Source organism: Jaculus jaculus, chromosome 5 (assembly GCF_020740685.1).
Source record: "Jaculus jaculus isolate mJacJac1 chromosome 5, mJacJac1.mat.Y.cur, whole genome shotgun sequence".
NCBI classification, from domain to species: domain Eukaryota; kingdom Metazoa; phylum Chordata; class Mammalia; order Rodentia; family Dipodidae; genus Jaculus; species Jaculus jaculus.
The window spans coordinates 87807259-87829429 of NC_059106.1; the positions used below are offsets into that span (position 1 = coordinate 87807259).

Below are 22171 nucleotides of genomic sequence, written 5' to 3' on the forward strand. Positions count from 1 at the left end.
CTTCCTTTCTCTTCCCTTTATATCTCCTTTTTAATTTACTGGCTTCTGCTACTAAGTATTTTCCTTCTCACACAGAAGCTCAATCATCTGTAGCTAGGATCCACATATGAGGGAGAACATGTGGTGCTTGGCTTTCTGGGCCTGGGTTACCTCATTTAGTATAATCCTTTCCAGATCCATCCATTTTTCTGCAAAATTCATAACTTCATTTTTCTTTATCGCTGAGTAGAACTCCATTGTATAAATGTGCCACATCTTCATTATCCACTCATCAGTTGAGGGACATCTAGGCTGGATCCATTTCCCAGCTATTATAAATTGAGCAGCAATAAACATGGTTAGGCATGTACTTCTAAGAAAATGAGATGAGTCCTTAGGATATATGCCAAGGAGTGCTATAGCTGGGTCATAGATCAATCTTTAGCTGTTTTAAGAACCTCCACACAGATTTCCACAATGGCTATAACAGATTGCAATACCATCACCAGTGTAGAAGGGTTCCTCTTTTTCAACATCCCAGCATACATTTATGAAGATTTGTTTTCATGATGGTGGCCAATCTGACAGGAGTGAGATGGAATCTCAATGTAGTTTTAATCTGCATTTCCCTGATTACTAGTGACGTAGAACATTTTTTTAGATGTTTATGCTATTCGTATTTCTTCCTTTGAGAATGCTCTATTTAGCTCCAAAGCCCATTTTTTGATTGGCTTGTTTGATTCCTTATTATTTATCTTTTTGAGTTCTTTGTATAGCCTAGATATTAATTCTCTATCAGATATATAGCTGGCGAAGATTTTTTCCCATTCTGTAGGTGGCCTCTTTGCTTTTTTCACTGTGTCCTTGGCAGTGCAAAATCTTTGTAATTTCATGAGGTCCCAGTGATTAATCTGTGGTTTTATTGCCTGAGCAATTGGGGTCTATTCAGAAAGTCTTTGCCAAGACCAATATGTTGAAGGGTTTCCCCTACTTTTTGTCTAGCAGTTGCAGAGTTTCAGGTCTGATGTTAAGGTCTTTAATCCATTTGGACTTAATTCTTATGCATGGCAAGAGAGAAGAATCTATTTTCATCCTTCTGCAGATATATATCCAGCTTTCCCAACACCATTTGCTGAAGAGGGTGTCTTTTCTCCAATGAGTATTTTTGGCATTTTTAACAAATATACGGTGGCTATAGCTACCTGGGCTTACATCCGGGTTCCCTATTCTGTTCCACTGAACTACATGACTGCTTTTGTGCCAGTACCACGCTGTTTTTGTTACTATGGCTCTGTAGTATAGGTTAAATTCAGGTATGGTGATACCACCAGCCTCTTTTTTGTTGCTCAGTATTATTTTAGATATTCGAGGTTTTTAGTGATTCCAAATGAATTTTTGTATTGTTTTTTCTATTTCCATGAAGAATGCTTTTGGAATGTTGACAGGGATTGCATTAAATGTGTAGATTGCTTTAGGTAAGAGCGCCATTTTCACAATATTGATTCTTCCAATCCAGGAACAAGGAATGTTTCTCCACTTTCTAGTGTCTTCTGCAATTTCTCGCTTGAGTGTTTTAAAGTTCTCATTGTATAGATTCTTTACTTCCTTGGTTAGGTTTATTCCAAGGTACTTTATTTATTTATTTATTTTTGATGCAATTGTGAATGGGAGTGATTCTCTGATTTCATACTCTGTGTGTTTGTTGTTAGCATATATGAAGGCTACTGATTTCTGTGTATTTATTTTGTATCCTGCTACATTGCTGTAGGTTTTGATTAGCTCTAACAGCTTGCTAGTGGAGTCTTTAGGGTCCTTTATGTATAGAATCATGTCATCTGCAAATAATGATAACTTGATTTCTTCCTTTCCAATTTGTATCCCTTTTATGTGTGTCTCTTGCCTTATTGCTATGGCTAAGACTTCCAAAACTCTATTAAATAAAAGTGGGGACAGTAGACACCCTTGTCTTGTTCCCGATTTTAGTGGAAAAGCTTCCAGTTTTTCCCCATTTAGTAATATGTTGGCTGTAGGCTTGTCATAAATAGCCTTTATTATATTGAGATATGTTCCTTCTATTCCCAGTCTCTGTAGGACTTTTATCATGAAGGGATGTTGGATTTTGTCAAATGCTTTCTCTGCGTCTAATGAGATGATCATGTGATTTTTGTCCTTCAACCCATTTATGTAATGTATTACATTTATAGATTTGTGTATGTTGAACCATCCCTGCATCTCTGGGATAAAGCCTACTTGGTCAGGGTGAATGATCTTTTTGATATACTCTTGTATTCTGTTTGCCAATATTTTGTTGAGAATTTTTGCATCTATGTTCATGAGGGAGATTGGTCTGTAATTTTCTTTTTCTGTTCTATCTTTGCCTGGTTTTGGTATCAGGGTGATGCTGGCCTCATAGAAGGAGTTAGGTAGAATTCCTTCTTTTTCTATTTCCTGGAAAAGCTTAAGAAGCAATGGTGTTAGCTCTTCCTTAAAAGTCTGGTAAAATTCAGCAGTGAATCCATCCGGGCCTGGGCTTTTTTTAGTTGGGAGATTATTGATAACTGTTCGGATCTCCATGTTTGTTATAGGTCTATTTAAGTGATTAATCTCATTTTGATTTAATTTAGGTAGGTCATATAGATCAAGGAAATCATCCATTTCTTTCAGATTTTCATACTTTGTGGAGTATATGCTTTTATAGTATGTCCCTATGATTTTTTGAATTTCTATGGAATCTACTGTGATGTTACCTTTTTCATCTCTGATTTTATTAATTTGTGTCTCTTCTCTCTTTCTTTTGGTCAGATTTGCTAAGGGTTTATCAATCTTGTTTATCCTTTCAAAGAACCAACTCTTTGTTTCACTAATTCGTTGGATTGTTTTTTTTTTTTTTTTTTTTTTTGTTGTTGTTGTTTCTATTTCATTAATTTCTGCCCTAATCTTTAGTATTTCTTCCTGTCTACTGATTTTTGGTTTGCATTGTTCTTCTTTTTCCAAGGCTTTAAGGTGAAGTGTTAGGTCGTTTACTTGCGACCTTACTAATTTCTTAATATAGACCCTTAAGGCTATAAATTTACCTTTTGCAACTGCTTTCATTGTGTCCCAGAGATTTTGGCATGTTGTGTTGTCATGGGTTAATTTCTTATTGTTATGTTTTTTTGAGTTCTTTGTATATTCTGCGTATTAATCCTCTGTCAGATGTGACTGGAAAATCTTTTCTCCCATTCTGTGTGTTGTGTCTTTGCTCTATTCACAGTGTCCTTTGATGTATAAAAGCTTTGTAATTTCTTGAAATCCCAGTAGTTGATTAGTGGTTTTATTTTCTGAGCAACTGGGGTTATATTCAGAAAGTCATTACCTATACCAATATGTTGAATGGTTTCCGTGATCTTATCCTCTAGCAATTTCAGATATGATGTTAAAGTCCCTGATCCACTTGGATTTGATTCTTGTGCATAGGGAAAGACAAGGATCTATTTTCAACCTTCTACATATAGATATCTAGTTTTCCCAGCACCACTTGTTTAAGAGGCTGTCTTTTGTTCAATGAATTATATTTGGAATTTTTGTCAAAAATCAGAAGGCTGTAGCTGCCTGGATTAACATCTGGGTCCTCTATTCTGTTCTGATGATCAACATGTCTGTCTTTTTGCAAATACTATGCTGTATTTGTTACTGCAGCTTATTAATATAACTTAAAGTCAGGTATGCTGATACCACCAGCCTTATTTTTGTTGCTCAAAATCATTTTGTCTATTTTAGGTTTTTTTGTGCTCCCAAATGAATTTTAGGATTTTTTTTCTACTCCCATTTAGAATGTCATTGGAATTTTAATTTGGATTGTATTAAATGTGTAGATTGCTGGGTGGAGAGATGGCTTAGTGGTTAAGCGCTTGCCTGTGAAGCCTAAGGACCCTGTTTCGAGTCTCAATTCCCCAGTACCCACATTAGCCAGATGCACAAGGGGGTGCATGCATCTGGAGTTCGTTTGCAGTGGCTGGATGCCCTGGCACATCCTCTCTCTCTATCTCTAGCTGCCTCTTTATCTCTCTGTCTGTCCCTCTCAAATAAATAAATAAATAAAATAAAATAAAAAAAGTTTTATTTTAAAAAATGTGTAGATTGCTTTTGGTCAGAATGACATTTTCACAATATTGATTCTTCCACTCCAAGAACATGGGGTATCTTTCCATTTCCTTGTGTCTTCTGCAATTTCTCACTTGAGTGTTTTAAAGTTCTCATTGTAGTGTTACTTCACTTCCTTAGTTAAGTTTATTCCAAGGTACTTTATTTTATTTTTTTGAGGCAATTATAAATGGGAAAGATTGCCTGATTTCATCCTCCACACTTTTCTTTTTAATATATAGGAATGCTACTAATTTCTGTGTACTTTGTAACCTGCTATGTTGGTGAAAGTGTTGATCAGCTCTAACAGTTTGCTTATGGAGTTTTTAAGGTCTTTTATGTATGGAATTATATCATCTGCAAATAGTGACAATTGGATCTCTTCCTTTCCAATTTGTATTCCTTTTATGAGAGTCTCTTGCCTTATTGCTATAGCTAAGACTTCCAGTACTATATTAAATAAAAGTGGAGATAGTGGACACCCTGGTTTTATTCCTGAATTTAGTGGAAAACCTTCGAGTTTTTCACCATTTAGTATTATGTTGGCTGTAGATTTGTCATAAATAGCTTTTATTATGTTGACATATGTTCTTTCTAGTCCTAGTTTCTGCAATACTTTTACCATTAAAGGATGTTGGATTTTGTCAAATGCCTTTTGGCATCTATTGAGATGATCATGTGATTTTTGTCCTTCAGACAATTTATATGATGCATTACATTTATTGATTTGCATATGCTGAACCATGCCTGCATCCCTGGAATAAAGCCAACTTGATAAGGGTGAATAATTTTTTTGATATATTCTTTTATTCTGTTTGCCAATATTTTGTTGAGAATTTTTGCATCTAGGTACATGAGGGAGATTGGTCTGGAATTTTCCATTTTATTCTGTCTTTGTCTGGCTGTGGTATTAGGGTGATGCAGGTTTCATAGAAGAAGTTGGGTAGAATTCCTTCCTTTTCCATTTTATGGAAGTCTGAGAAGCATTGGTGATAGTTCTTTCATGAAGGTCTGGTAAAATTTGCAGGTGACTCCATCTGGACCTTGGCTTTTTTTAGTTGGGAAACTTTTTATAATGGCTTGGATCTCTGCAATTGTTATAGATCTACTTAAATGGCTTATCTCATCTTGATTTAATTTTGGTACATCATATGAATCAAGGAAATCATGCATTTCTTTCAGATTTTCAAACTTAGAGGCATATTCTTAAAGTATGTCTGAATTTCTTTGGAATCTGTTGTAATGGTCCTTTCTTCATCTCTAATTTTATTAATTTTTGTCTCTTCTCTCTGTCTTCTGGTCAAATTTGCTAAGGGCTTATCAATCTTGTTTATCCTTTTAAAGAACCAACTCTTTGTTTCACTGATTCTTGGGATTTTTTTTTTTGGTTGCTATTTCATTAATTTCTGCCCTAATCTTTATGATTTCTTCTTGCCTACTGCTTTTTGGTTTGCCTTATTCTTCTTTTTCCAAGGCCTTAAGGTGGAGCATAAAATTGTTTGTCAACTCCATAATTTCTTAATATAGGCACTTAGAGCTATAAATTTCCCTCTTAGAACTGCCTTCATTGTGTCCCAATGTTTTTGGTATGTTGTATTATCATCATTTGATTCTGTGAATTTATTGATTTCCTTTTTGATTTCTTCAATGATCCGTGATCATTCAATAGTGTACTGTTTATTATCCATGATTTTTTGTATGCTCTGTATCTTTCCTTGTTGCTGATTTGCAGTTTAATTCCATTGTAGTCAGATATACTACAAGGGATTATCTCAATGTTCCTATAATTGTGGAGATTTGCTTTGTGTCCTAACATATGGTCTATTTTAGAGAACATTCCATGTGCTGCTGAGAAAAATGTATATTCTACAGCATTTGGATAAAATGTTCTGTAGACATCTGTTAGGTCCACTTTATCCATGACATCATTTAATTCAGATGTCTCTCTGTTTAGTTTTTGCTGGAATGACCTGTAAATTGATGAGAGTGGGGTATCAAAGTCACCCACTATGATTGTACTTGATGTTATCTGTGACCTTAAGTCTAATAGTATTTGTTTGATGAAACTGGGAGCCCCCATATTAGGTGCATATATGTTTAGGACTGTAATGTCCTCCTGCTGGAGTGTTCCTTTCATCAGTATAAAATGACCTTCTTTATCTTATCTCACTGATGTTAGTTAGAAGTCTATCATGTCAGATATTAGGATAGCAATACCTGCTTGTTTCATAGGTCCATTTGGTTGAATTACCATTTTCCATCCTTTCACCCCAAGGTGGTGTCTATCTTATTGAGAGATGAATTTCCTGGAGGCAACAAGTGGCAGGATCCTGCCTTTTAATCCAGTCTGCTAGTCTGTGTCTTTTGGATGGTGCATTGAGGCCAATGATATTAAGAATTATTATTATAGAGGACCCAGATGTAAGCCCAAGTAGCCATAGCCACCTGATATTCGATAAAAATGCCAAAAATACTCATTGGAGAAGAGACAGCCTCTTCAGCAAATGGTGTTTTGAAAACTGGATAAATATCTGCAGAAGGATGAAAATAGATTCTTCTCTCTCGCCATGCACAAGAATTAAGTCCAAATGGATTAAAGACCTTAACATCAGACCGGAAACTTTGAAACTGCTAGAGGAAAAAGTAGGGGAAACCCTTCAACATATTGGTCTTGGCAAAGACTTTCTGAATACAACCCCAATTGCTCAGGCAATAAAACCACAGATTAACCACTGGGACCTAATGAAATTACAAAGATTTTGCACCGCAAAGGACACAGTGAAAAAAGCAAAGAGGCAACCTACAGAATGGGAAAAAATCTTCGCCAGCTATATATCTGATAGAGGATTAATATCTAGGATATACAAAGAACTCAAAAAGTTAAATAATAAGGAATCAAACAAGCCAATCAAAAAATGGGCTATGGAGCTAAATAGAGAGTTCTCAAAGGAAGAAATACGAATGGCATATAAGCATCTAAAAAAATGTTCTACATCACTAGTCATCAGGGAAATGCAGATTAAAACTACATTGAGATTCCATCTCACTCCTGTCAGATTGGCCACCATCATGAAAACAAATGATCATAAATGTTGGCGGGGATGTGGAAAAAAAGGAACCCTTCTACACTGCTGGTGGGAATGCAATCTGGTCCAGCCATTGTGGAAAACAGTGTGGAGGTTCCTAAAACAGCTAGAGATTGATCTACCATATGACCCAGCTATAGCGCTCCTAGGCATATATCCAAAGGACTCATCTCATTTCCTTAGAAGTACATGCTCAACCATGTTTATTGCTGCTCAATTTATAATAGCTGGGAAATGGAACCAGCCTAGATGTCCCTCAACAGATGAGTGGATAATGAAGATGTGGTACATTTATACAATGGAGTTCTACTCAGCTGTAAAGAAAAATGAAGTTATGAAATTTGCAGAAAAATGGATGGACCTGGAAAGTATTATACTAAGTCAGGTAACCCAGACCCAGAAAGCCAAGCACCACATGTTCTCTCTCATATGTGGATCCTAGCTACAGATGACTGGGCTTCTGTGTGAGAATGAAAATACTTAGTAGCAGAGGCCAGTAAGTTGAAAAGGAGACATAAAGGGTGGAGAAAGGAAGGGAGGAGGATAGTTAATAGGTTGATATTGTATATATGTAATTAAAATGATTGTAATGGGGGGTAATATGATGGAGAATGGAATTTCAAACGGGAAAGTGTGGGGGTGGGGAGGGAGGGAATTACCATGGGATATATTTTATAATCATGGAAAATGTTAATAAAAATTAAAAAAACAATTATTATTATAAAGGTATGCATTTATTCTTGCCATTTTTCCTATTTTGTAGTGATTCCCGTTTTCCCTTTACTTGCTTGGGTTAACTGTTATTTGAGTGTGGTTTATTTTTTATATTTACTCCTGTGTGTGTTTTGCTTTCTCTTTGGCATTAAGAATTGCTTTAAGTATTTTCTGTAGAGTTGGTTTAGTTGTCATAGATTCCTTCAGCCTGTTTTTGTTGGGGAATGTCCTTATTTCTCCATCAATTTGGATAGATAGCTTTGCAGGATAAAGTAATCTTGGTTGACAGTTGTTATCTTTCAGAACTTAGAATACATCTTTCCAAGCCCTTCTGGCTTTTAAAGTTTGTGTTGAGTTATCTGCAGTTATTCTGATGAGCTTGCCTTTGTAGATGACTTGCTTCTCTTTAACTGCTTTCAGTATATTTTCTTTGGTTTGTGTATTTAGTAGTTTAATTATAACATGGCAAGGAGAGGTTCTTTCCAGATTTTGTTTGGTGTTCTAAAAGCTTCTTGTATCTGCATTGGCATTTCTGTCCCAATTTGAGGAAATTTTTCTTCTATGATTTTGTTGAAAACACCTACTAAGCCTCTGGATTGAAAGTCTTCTTCTGTTTTAGTCTGAATTCTTTCTTTTACTTTTTTTTTTTTTTTTTTTTTAGTTTCAGTATAGTATTTATTTTGATTTTTTAAAGCAGACGGGTACAAAATCCAAGGTGAAATTTCAATGCCAAGCAAGTTCATCAAACCCAGCTACAGGTGCTGCCGAGGGTTTTGACTGGCCTGCACTCATCTCATGACTTCCACCTTGAAGTCTCTGATGAGGGAGCAATGCAAAGAAATTAAATTGATCTCCCATCTTCACATGCTTCATTAACATATCATACCCCTCAAGAAACTGCTGCCTCACAGAGGGTTCTTCCAATTTCTCTAGAAGAACCTTCAATCAGACATCAATGCCCATATTTTTAAAAAATGTTTTTTGTTTCATTGGGTGGGCTCAATGAGGCTGCTTTTCCTTGTGCCATTCTGCGCAGGTAACTGAAGTCCACATCGGCTGTGAGATCTGCTGTTCCAGGGGCAATCAGGACATCATGAAGTTTGTGTCCACAAAATCCCCGGAAGGTGTCTGTCTTTGTTCCATCGTGGCCATAATCAGCTATCAGGGCAGCACCTCCAGTGAGTGTGATGCGCTGAGAAAGCTCCTGAATCAGCACACCAGCATCAGGACACACTTCAACATGGTCCTGTGTTTCATCGCATTGTATGAAGGCTTCTTCTGGGGTGGCACAAGGCGCCAAGGCAAATCTCAGCTTATCAGAAACTTGTGGATCAATATCAGTGAATACTTCTCTCCATCCTTGTGGTGTTTTCTGAAATTTATGCACAGGAAGAGCATCAAAAAGTTCATGTGCAAGATAAAAGCTGTACCCTTCTGGAACATCCTTCAAATCTCGGTACCAGGAGACTGGAATCCCAGGCTTAGAAACACCTTTCATGAATTCCAAGGACTCAGCATCTTTCTCCAAAGGAATCTTCTCCTTAGAGTCAGTGCTTAGATCTCACTTAATTTTTGGCTCACCTCTACTAGACGAAGTGAAATGTCACAGTTTTTCAGCACAGATCCAAGCTCACTGAATACCCTCAAAATATCTCCAGTGAAGAGTTCCTGGGCCTGGGCCCAGTTCCACCAGCTGAAAAGCCACCCTTTTTCCAGAGGCGATCCATTCACTTACAAACCATATCCCTAGTAGCTCCCCAAAGATATGACTGATTTCAGGTGAAGGAATGAAATCTCCTTTTTCTGCCAGCATGTCATGGTACCCATAATATCCCACTGTCCAGAAGAGCCAAGGATGAGGCATGACCAAAAGCAATGCCAAACATCCTCTTACTATGTAAGCAGTCTGTAACTTGTTCAGTAGTTGGCTGACTTGCTGTAGGTTCTGATCACACCTGGCCACAATTGTTGCAGGCCCAAGAAGTACCTCTCCATCAGTGGCCAAGGCCACCGAATGACGTGAGCCACAAGCTACTTCAACCACCTCTTCCATCAAGAGATCGGTGCAGACTTGAACCAGAACTGACGCTTTGGTTGGTGGTCCCATTGCCCAGCTGGCTGTATCCACTGTAGCCCCAGACATAGACCAGTACATCTTCTGTGCTGATGAGAACATGGGGGCCACTCATAACTAAGGCTTTATACCTTCTTTCCACAGAAGGCTTCTCATTTCTTAGGTACCAGTGTGCTCTGGTTATCTGTAGTTCCCAGATAGTTACTGTAGTTCAGTCCAAACACAAAGACCTCACCACTGTCAGGGACATACAGTGCCTTGTCTGTCTAACTGCAGAAGACATGCTTTCCCAATAGCTTCCATGTCCTGGGGCATGAGCAGCGTGAAGACTGGCCATTTTCCTACATCCACTTTGGTATCAAGTGACTCCTACAGATAAGCTGGTATCTCTGCTTTAGTTAAATAAGGATCATTCCCTTTCCCCAAAGTATCCAATCCTTCCTCACCATTCAAACTGGGGCCTCTCCGCTTCTGCTTTCAGAGACCTGAAAACTCTCCAAGTCCCCTCCAGCACTGCGATGGCATAGCATGGTGTGGTGGGGCATCAAGCAATCAATTTTCATCTCCAGTTGCATACTGGAAATCTCCATCTAAGAGTTCCACATACACTTGAAATTCATACACCGTATCAAACTGAACTCCATCCTTCTCTTCCCCCTCTTGCATTCCATTCCTGGAAAAGAATGAATGCTCAGGCCAAGTAGAAAGCCATCTTTTGGCTCAGCTCCTAAATTCTGCTGCATTCTGTCTCCTGGACATGAGGGGGTGGGGGCGAGGTACAGTTCAGATGACTGGACCCCTGACGGTAAAAAAGGAAGGAAAGTTTGTACTCGCTGGAAATGAAAGATGATCTGACTTCTTACCTCTTCCATAGTTCCCTAAACCTGTTTTTCCACAAACAACCAGCACTCCTCCCAGGAGGGAGGTCTTTCATAGGACTTAATCATTGTGGTTGGTCAAGTTCAACCCCCAGAACTTGCCTCTTCCTGAGACAGCTGTCCCCTATGGTTCACCTGATCCAGAAGACACACCTCACCACTCTCAGGGTATAAATACCTTTGCAAGGGGAGGGCAGGCTCTCTGACCACTTGGGAACTTTGAACAGTGGACGAGCCTCCCTCCAGCCAGGAGGGACCCTTAGCCCTAACTCTGCTTTAACCCCTCCAGCTCCCCACATGGCAGGAGCTCCTGGAACTGTTCTCTTTTCTTTCCAAGTTTGTTTTTTTCTAGACCCTCCACATAGGATCTCTACCGATGTGGGTGCCTTTCCTTGGCATCTCTGTACATCCCTCAATAAAGATAATAATTTAATAATTATCCTTCTCAGTCTTCTTTTTCATTCAATTCTTTGATTAAACAAAACTGGACCAAAGGTTTTGGAGGGTCAAGGCCTTTCCCTGACCCTGGGCATCCCTGTTACAGACAAGTCTGGAAATGTGTCCTTTTTGTTGGTACCATCCACAAAGCTCCGGGCACAGACGTCAGGGGCCCTGGCGGGCAGTCTGGTACCTTGGTAGGTTGGTCAATACCTCCTTCATGTACTCGGCCATGGTGATGGGGCTCATGCAGGGGGCGGTCCACCGGCTCTTGCCCCAAGCAGAAGGGCCTTTCCCTGCAGATGGGTGGGGCAGCGTGTGCAGCAGGCCCAGCAGCTGCAGGGGCAACCGCACCACAGGGTCCATGCTGAACGTCCCTCGGCCATCATGCTCCATCCCAGAGCCTACCCTGAATTCTTTTGTTTGATCTTTTCATAGTGTCCTGGATATCTTGAAATTCCCAATCCTACCTTGCTATTAGCTTGCTATTAGGCCCAGGCTTTCACTTGGTAGTGATTTTTTTTTCTTTTTATTCTTCTAGTTCATTTTATCCCCCCCCCAGTTCTTTCTCTTTTATTTACCCCTTCTTATTCTTCCATTCTCTCCTTCCTTGCCTCCCCTTCTTCATTATTTTTTTCTGACAGCCAAAAACAATCAAAAAGTAAACTTCTGAGGCTTTGAAATATCTCAGTATTAAAATAAAGGCCTAGTCTAGTGGCACATGTCTATAATCCCAGCATTCAAGAGGCAGAAACAGGAAGACTGCTGCAAGTTATAGGACATCCTGGTGAGTTCTAGACTAGCCTTAACAATATAGGGAACCTGTTTTAAAAACACCATAAATCAAACAAAAATAAAATATAATCTTGCTAGAATTATATTCTGGCCATATTATTTCCCTTTTAAAAATCTCTTGGGGCTGCAGATATGGCTTAGTGATTAAGGCTCTTGCCTGCAAAGCCAAAGGACCCAGGGTCACATAAGCCAGATGTACAAGGTGTCACATGTGTCTGGAGTTTATTTTCAGTGGCTGGGTGGCATCTCTCTCTCTCTCTCTCTCTCTCTCTCTCTCTCTCTCTCTCTCTCTCTCTCTCTGTCTGTCTCAATCTCTGCCTCTTCACCCCAAATAAAAAAAAATGTTAAAATCTTTCAATGTTATCCCACCTAAAATGAATAAATGTCTGATATTTACTCCATGTCTTACTTTTTACCAGACTTCATAACTCTTCTTTCACTCCATATAATCTAGTCAAGCTGACTTAATATTGTTTTCTGATGCATATAAAGATACTCTAAGTCTCTATATGTTTCCTTAAATTCAACTTTTAGCATAGTATGCCCTTACACTCCTTATTTAGGTCTGGAAAAATATTCCTTCCTTAAATATTCCTTCATTTCTTCTCCTGAGTAAAACTCCTTGGAGTTATCCCATCACTGGCACCGAAAATTTTCAGTTCTACATTTGGGCATGTTGAGCTCAATTATATTACCTTTATAGCTCTGTGATACAGCAGCACACTTATTTGTGGCTGTTGCAGTCTCTACATCGAATTCCTCAAGGATAAAGTTTGGATGCACCACGTGCAGTAGTGAATTCTACAAATACTAGGGGACAAACATACATTCACAGGATGTGTATAAACCAGTCCTTGAGCCAACAGTCAGTGACAATTTATGAAGATCCAGGAGATATAAAGATGCTTCTCTGCCCAAGATTCTCTACAAATCTATAGTCATCACATTCTAAAGACAGTACTCCAAAGTTACTGCCTTAACCATAGACTGTAATGTGAGACACTCTTAAATTTTTTGATGCCTGTTCACTTATACTTCCTCTTCAGGCATTCTGAATCAACCCCTTATTTGTGCTTCTATCTTTTTTAGTTCAAAATTCAACAAGCATTCATTGAGCATCCATATTCACCACCTCCTGTACTAGCTACTGAAAATTTAGCAATGAGCAAAATATAATCTGTCACCTGGAGGAGTTACTAGATGGGGTATATCATTAGGCTATCACTAAAATGCTTGATATAATCTCAGGACACCAATAATCATGGGAATTTATCAACATAAGACCACATGATAAGTTTGAAAGACCAGCCTATGATATAAAGATATTGACAATTATGTTTCACTACATTTCAATTATGTTAAAATATGAGGGAATTTGAGATGTTTTTAAGACAGCAGTTTTTTCAGGAATATGAGGTGATCCTCACTTCTGTCCTCAATAAATTACTCCTTTCCAAGAGTCCTAGCCAAGCATATATCTGCATAGGAGAAAATTGTCAGCCAAGAGAGAGAGAATGTTTTCTTATCAGCCATGACTTACATCTCAAATCTTAAGTTAGAGAAATCCAATATAAACTACACATAGTTGCCTATTCTTGTTCACTATAAAGCATTTCACATGCAAGCATGATGTGAGGCCCCCTCATTCCATTATTTCCAAAACCTACACATGTAGGTATGACTTTCTAATCTTCATTATGACTAAAGGAAAAGAAAACCATAAATAAAAAGTGTCATTGTGCTTTAAAAAAAACTTGGGGAGTGAAAAGGCCCAAAGTGAGGTCAGGGGAAGAGACTGAGTAAAGGCAAAGTGGAGGGAGAGCTAATCAAAATCAAAGAGGATACAAATAAATCACATGGAATCCTCCAATTTTGGACAATGGAACACTCAGGAGCCATAGATCATTTCTAGAAAATTTTCAGTGGCAGAGGTGGGATACCTCCAGTGAGTTTTTGGCCAGGGAGGTCCCTGACACCCCCAAAACATTACAGGTCACTGCCAAGGCACTTGGTTTCCCACCATGAATAGATGGTAATCCCCTATTGCTGAAGACTCCACATACTTGGTCTGCAAGGCCACTGAGAAATCCTGCTGGAACTGAGCTGATAGCCTCCTCCATGTAGACCAGCTGACAGAAAGCAGGAAGAAGCCATTCTACATGTAGTTCAATGGGAGAAATAGATACCACCAGTGAAAGTACGCAACAGTGGACACTGCAAGACATTGGCCAGCCAGACCAAATGAGCCAATGGGTGAAATAGTGGTACGTCTGTCTGGTCAAAAGCAACTGCATTCCCATTGGACTGGAGGCCCACTCCATGAGAGGGAATACATCCCTGATAGTGAAAACTTAAAACAGGGATAGTCATGAGCCCTAGATGTGTAACATCTGCTGATGTCTGGATAAATGTATATACTATGCTTATCAAAGTGCCCAATAAGCACTTCTCTTAATATTCATACCCTTATATTAATGCTACTCTCACTTGGGGTAGAGAATCTTCTCTTTTCAGATGACAGTGACCTTGGGACGACTCAGAAGTTATCATAGTACTGGAAAGAAGTGACTGGAGTACTGAGTAATATCTCGATCACACCTTCCGAGGCTCAGGGTCTAATGCGGAAGAGGTGGTGGAAAAAATGTAAGAGCCAAAGGAAGGGTAGGACTCCTTACAACATGCTCCCTCCAGACACAAAATGGCCTGGATATCCATGACTTCATAGTGCCTGACACTACCTACACAAGACCATCATAAGAGGAGGAATAGATCACGACATCAAAATAAAAGAGAGACTGATTGAGATTGGTAAGGGAAATGATGGAGAATGGAATTTCAAAGGGGAAAGTGGGGGGAGGGAGGGTATTACCATGGGATTTTTTTAAAAAATAGATTTATTTATTTATTTGAGAGCGACAGACACAGAGAGAAAGACAGATAGAGGGAGAGAGAGAGAGAATGGGCGCGCCAGGGCTTCCAGCCACTGCAAATGAATTCCAGATGTGTGTGCCCCCTTGTGCATCTGGCTAACGTGGGACCTGGGGAACCGAGCCTTGAACTGGGGTCCTTAGGCTTCACAGGCAAGCGCTTAACTGCTAAGCCATCTCTCCAGCCCACCATGGGATATTTTTTATAATCATGGAAAATGTTAATAAAAATTGAGAAAAAAACCTTGAAATTGGCTACTGGACTCTTCAATAGATGCATATTATCCCTTTGCTACCAATACTGTTTTAATTCAATAGCATATAGTGAAAATTGAATAATTGATATTTTTTGTTTTTATTTATTTATTTGAGAGCAACAGACAGAGAGAGAGAGAATGGGCGTGCCAGGTCCTCTAGCTACTGAAAATGAACTCCAGACATGTGCAACCCCTTGTGCATCTGACTAATGTGGGTCCTGGGGAATTGAGTCTTTTCTTGCTTTTTCATGTTAGGGTCTCACTCTAAGCCCAGGCTGACTTAGAATTCACTATGTAGTCTCAGGGTGGTCTTGAACTCACAGCAATACTCCTACCTCTGCCTTCCAAGTACTGAGATAAAAGGCATGTACCACAATGCCTGGTTTGAATTATTAATTTTAAAACTTCTCACCAAAACCACCTCAGGCCATGATAGCTCTTATTAAATAAGAACAACCGATCACAAACTTTCTCATAAAATAGAGGAGGGGCTCTTTAGCTTTTTCTGTGAGGCCAGTACCATTCCTGTACAAGAAGCAAATACACACCTATCTAAAACCTACCAAGATTTTAACAGAAAACGGCAAGCTAGTATAAAATTTATATTGGAATGCAAGGAATTGAGATAGCATAAACGAATTTCAAAAATAGTAATTTGGGGCACTTATGCTACTATAATTCAAAACTTAAGCTACTATAATTTAAGTCAGTGTGGTACTGAGCCACAATGAAATAGGAATGACTGTTTAGACTTCAAACCATATGTATATATATTGTTTTTAGCAAAACTGTCTTAAAGTTTATAAAGGAGAGTCATTGACAAATGGTGACACAATAAATGTCTACATACACACACATAATTTTAGAACTTTATTTAATATTACATATGATATCAACTCAAATTTGATCAAAGACCTAAATATAAGAGCTAAAATTAAAATAATATTAGTAGACATCTTTCATAAACTTGGACTGGGAAATAATTTTAAAACATAATATCATAGTAACATTTATTCACGAAAAACTAGATAAATTTTATCAAAATTTAAAGCTATGATTCTTCAAAAGGTACTATCACAAAAATGAAAATAGGTTAAAACTGGGAGATAATAACTGCAAATTATTTATCAACTATCTGATATGGAACTGGGATCCAAAATATATGGAGTATGATTTAATCACAGCAAAACAAATCTATTTAAATAGGCAAAGGTTTCTAATCTTTCAAAGAAATGAATAAAAAGCTCATGAACACAAGCTCACAATCAATAATTAAGAAAATGTAACTCAAATAAGTAAAAATTTGTTTTACCTAATTCATTAAAATGCAATAATAAGAAACCAGTTTGGCAGTTTTAAGTAAAATATAAAGACCAATCAATTCTACTTCTAGATTCCCACCTAACATAACAAAAAAAAAAATCTCATAAGTATATGTCCATGAGTGTGTCTAACTTCCCAGTACTGACTAGGACAAACTGAAAGTAATAAGCTGTATTTTCTAGTTACAAAAGTGCAATAATGCCAAAGGAAGGATAGAGAGATGGTTCAGTGGCTAAAGCACTTGCCTCACAAGAATGAAGACTAGAGTTCAGACACCTCAGTAACCAAATAAATGTCCAGTGCTTGAGAGGCACAGACAAGGATTTTCGGTGACAAACTGGCTAGATAGACTAGCTGAATCAGTGAGATTTGGGTTCAAGTGAGATACCATGACCCAGTAAACACAGTGGAGCATGATTCTGGAGTAACCTGATGAGGAAGATACCCAGTTTAACCTCTGGTGTGTGTGCTAAACACACACACACACACACACACACACACACACACACACACACACTTCTATACATATGTGAAAACATATATATAACAATATGTATACACACACACATACACACACTCAAAAAGTTACATTTATTTAAATGAAGTCAAAAGAAGTGGTTCTAGGCCCCAGCATAGACTGGGAAATTGTTTCTTTCATTACCAAGAACTCCTTACATTTTTATGAATGCAAGAGTCATAAGAAACAGATGGAGGAATGGTCAAGAATTAAAAAGTATATAGGGGGAGAAGGTAAAAGAATGCACATGGCATGACAGCAGAAATGGAATGAGTAGAAGAACACAGGGGAACAGAAGGTGGCATCAGGGTGCTAGAGAAGGTGAATGAAGGAAGATTAACAAAAGTAAAGCACAGTTCAGTTTCCAGGTGCTGTTGGGATTTTTGGTGGGTCTTTTCTTGTTGATTTCTAGCAACATGGCGTTGTGATCTGATATCATGCAGGGAAATATGTCAATTTTCCTAAATATGTGGAGGCAGTCTTTGTGACTCAGTATATGGTCTATTGTAGAGAATGTTCCATGGGCTGCTGAGAAGAATGTGTAGTCTGTGGATTTGGGATGGAAAGTTCTGTAGATGTCCGTTAGGTGTAAGTGACCTATGGTTTTGTTGAGCTCTTACTTTCCTGTTGAGTTTCTGTTTAGATGATCTATTACTGATAATGGTGTATTGAAGTCCCCAGCTATAATGGTGTTGGTGGTTATTTTTGTTTTATTGTCAAGTAGGTTTTGTTTTATGAACTGTGGTGCCCCTGTGTTTGGTGCATACAGATTTATGATTGTAATATCCTCTTGATGGATCATTCCCTTGATAAGTAGGAAGTGGCCTTCTTTGTCTTTTTTGATTTTTGGGGGTTTGAAATCTGTTTTATCCAATATTAATATAGCTACACCTGCTTGTTTCTTATTCCCATTTGCTTGGAATATTGTTTACTACCCTTTCACCCTGAGAAAGTATCTGTCTTTAGTGGTGAGGTGGGTTTCATGAAGGCAACAGATTGAGGAGTCTAATTTTTTGATCCATCCTGTTAGCTTGTGTCTCTTGATGGGTGAATTAAGGCCATTAATACTTAGGGTAATGACTGTGAGTTTTGATTTGATCCCTGCCATATTGTGATGGTAGATGTGTGTTGGTGTTTTCATGGGCTTTGATGTTTTTTGTGCCTACTCTGAGTTTGGTTATTGTGATCTGCTTCTTGTAGGCATGTCAGTTTGGTTATTTGTTTCTTCTCTGTGGAGAATTTCCTGACATACTCTCTGTAGGTTTGGTTTTGTGTTCATATAATTGTAAAGCTGAGTTTTGTCATGAAAAGTTTTTCTTTCACCATCTATTATGAGGGATACTTTTGTCAGGTAGAGTAGTTTGGGTTGGAAGCCATAGGTTCTTAGACTTTGGAGTGTTTCATTCCAGGCCCTTCTATCTTTCAGGGTTTCCATTGAGAAGACTGAAGTAATTCTGATGGGGTTACCTTTGAAAGTGGTGGACTGTTTTTCCCTACCTGCTTTGAGGATTTTCTCTTTGGTGGCAATGTTTAGAGTCTTAATGATAATATGTTTTGGGGAGTTTCTCCTTTGGTCCAGTCTGTTTGGAGTTCTGTTGGCTTCTTGTATCTTGATGAGCCTTTCTTTTAAGAGACTGGGGAAGTTTTCTTCAATTATTTTGTTAAATAAGTTCTCCATGTCTTTGGTGTGAAATTCTTCTCCTTCTGGTATTCCAATGATTCTGATATTAGTTTAAGTGGATGAAATAAAAAATGAAATTGCAAAATTCCTGTAATTGAATGACAATGAGAAAACATCATACTAAAACTTATGGAACACAATGAAGGTGGTCCTCAGGGGAAAACTCATAGCACTCAATGCCTTCATAAAAAGACAGAAAGTTCCCAAATCAATAACATAACCATCCACCTAAAGGCACTGGAAAAACAAGAAAAATCCAACCCAAAGAGCTCCAGAAGGAAGTAAATAATTAAAATCAGAGCAGAAATCAGTGAATTGGAAACCAAGGAAACAATTAAGACAATTGACAAAACAAAGAACTGGTGTTTTGAAAAAAATAAACAAATTTGACAAACCCCTCGTCCAATTAGATCAAGGAAAAAAAGGAGAGGCTTCAAATTAACAAAATTCAAAATGAAAAAGGAGAGATCACAACAGACATAAGTGAAATTGGGAGAATCATCAGGACTTATTTCAAAAACCTCTACTCCACAAAACTGGTAAATGTGGAGGAGATGGATAAATTCCTGGATGCCTACCATCTATCAAAGATAAACTCAGAGCAGAATAATCACCTCAACAAACCCATCATACTCATGGAGATTGAAAAAGTAATAATAAAAAAAAAAACCTTCCCCAAAAGAAGAGTCCAGGACCAGATAGCTTCTCAGCTGAATTCTATCAAACCTTCATGGAAGAATTCAAACCAATCTTCCTTAAACTGTGCCACACAATTGAAGAACAGAGAAAACTACCCAACTCCTTTTGAGGCTAGTATCACCCTAGTCCCAATACCAGGCAGAGATGCCACAAGAAAAGAAAACTACTGGCCTATTTCCCTAATGAACATAGATGCAAAGATCCTGAGCAAAATCCTCTCAAATTGAATCCAACAACAGATCAAAAGCATCATTCACCTTTACCAACTGGGATTCATCCCAGGAACACAAGGCTGGTTCAACATACGGAAATCTGTCAATGTAATATACCACATAAACAAGGTTAAACGTAAAAACCACATGATCATTTCAATAGATGCAGAAAATGCCTTTGACAAGATACAACATCACTTCATGATCAAAACATTCAAGAGAATTGGCATAGTTGGTACATATCTTAACATAATAAAGGCAATATACAAAGCTCCTAAGGCCCAAATAATATTTAATTGAGAGAAAATGGAAGAATTCCAATTGAGATCAGAAACAAGACAGGGATGTGCACTCTCACTCTGCTCTTCAATATAGTACTGGAAGTCCTAGCTCAAGCAATAAGACAGGAGAAGGAAAGAAAAGGAATACAATTTGGAAAGGAAGAAGTTAAGTTAGCTGTGTTCGCTGATAACATGATTGTGTATGTAAGAGACCCTAGAGACTCCATCCCAAAACTCATGAAAGTGATTAACTCCTACAGCAAAGTAGCAGGATACAAAATCAATGCACAAAAATCAGTAGCTTTTCTATATGAAAATGACAAAGATACAGAGAAAGAAATAAGGAACACAGTCCCATTTTCAATAGCAACAAAAAAATAAAATACCTTGGAATAACGTTAACCAAGGAAGTGAAAGATCTATATGATGAAAACATAGAAACACTCAAAAATGAAATTGAGGAGGACTTGAGAAAATGGAATGACCTTCCGTGCTCCTGGATAGGCAGAATTAACATTGTGAAGATGACAATCCTACCAAATGCAATATATAGATTTAATGCAATTCCAATTAAAATCCCTACACTGTTCTTCACAGAGATAGAAAAAATGATCTCAAATTTCATATGGAAAGGCAGAAAGCCTCGCATATCCAAACATATCCTCAGCAAAAGAAATACCTCTAGTGGCATCACCATACCTGATCTAAAGCTATATTACAAAGCCATAGTAATAAAAACAGCATGGTACTGGCATAAAAACAAGAGTATAAACCAATGGAATAGACTTGAGGACCCAGGCTTGGGGTCAAGCAACTATAGCTACTTGATATTCGACAAAAGCCTGAACAATATAAAAAAAAAAAGACAGCATCTTCAACAAATTGTGCTGGACTAATTGGATAACCACATGCAAGAAAATGAAACTTGATGGACACATTTCACCATGCACTACACTCAATTCCAAATGGATCAAAGACCTCAATATAACACCAGAAACTCGAATACTACTGGAAGAAAATTTAGGAAGTACTTTTCATGATGTAGGAATGGAAAAAGACTTCCTGAGCAAAACCCCAGTAGCTCACAATCTTAAACAATCACTCAACCAATGGGATCAAATGAAGCTGAAGAGTTTCTTTACAGACAAACATACAATAAGCAAAGCCAATAGATTACCCACAGAATGGGAGAAAATATTTGTGGGTTATCCAACTGATAGAGGCCTAATCTCTAGAATCTACAAAGAACTCAAAAATCTAAACAGGAAGAAGTCAAACACCCCACTCACAAAATGGGGCAGAGAGCTTAACAGGCAGTTCACAGAGGAAGATATACAAATGGCAAACACACACTAACGAAAATGTTCATCATCCCTAAACATCAGAGAAATGCAAATCAAAACAAGTATGAGATTCCACCTTACTCCAATAAGGATATCAAACATCAAAAAATCAAATGTAGGGCTGGAGAGATGGCTTAGCGGTTAAGCGCTTGCCTGTGAAGCCTAAGGACCCCGGTTCGAGGCTCGGTTCCCCAGGTCCCACGTTAGCCAGATGCACAAGGGGCACACGCGTCTGGAGTTCGTTTGCAGAGGCTGGAAGCCCTGGCGCGCCCATTCTCTCTCTCTCCCTCTATCTGTCTTTCTCTCTGTGTCTGTTGCTCTCAAATAAATAAAAAAATTAAAAAAAAATCAAATGTAAATAAATGCTGGAGAGGATGTGGAGAAGCAGGAACACTCATCTACTGTTGGTGGGAATGTAGGATGGTATGACCACTTTGGAAAGCAATATGGAGACTCCTGAAAAAGCTGACTATAGAGATACCAACAGACCCTGTTATTCACTTACTGGGCATCTACCCTAAAACCTTCAAAGCACAGGCCAGAGAGATTTGCTCAATCATGTTTGTAGCAGCTCAGTTCATAATAGCTAAGAACTGGAATTGACCCAGATGTCCATCACTAGAAGAATGGATAACTAAGATGTGGTATATCTACACAATGGAATTCTACACAGCAGTAAGAAAAAAATGACACAAAGAAATACGAGGAAAAATGGTTGAACCTGGAACAGATCATTCTTAGTGAACTTAGCCAATCACTGAAAAAAATCGCCACATAGTCTCACCCAACTACAGCACCTAACCTGAATCTATACAAGATACCTTACATACCCAGCAAGCATCTCA

General features: G+C 38.2%; 1 protein-coding gene and 2 pseudogenes across 2 annotated transcripts in view; all 3 read right to left on the reverse strand.

Annotated features, from left to right (window-relative positions):
* The window catches only part of Agbl4 (AGBL carboxypeptidase 4), a 1499625-nt gene that overhangs the window by 1056636 nt on the left and 420818 nt on the right, over nucleotides 1-22171 (reverse strand). The gene's annotated exons all lie outside the window — the stretch shown is intronic.
* LOC105944375 lies at nucleotides 8625-11687 on the reverse strand (annotated as a pseudogene).
* LOC123460919 lies at nucleotides 9716-10847 on the reverse strand (annotated as a pseudogene).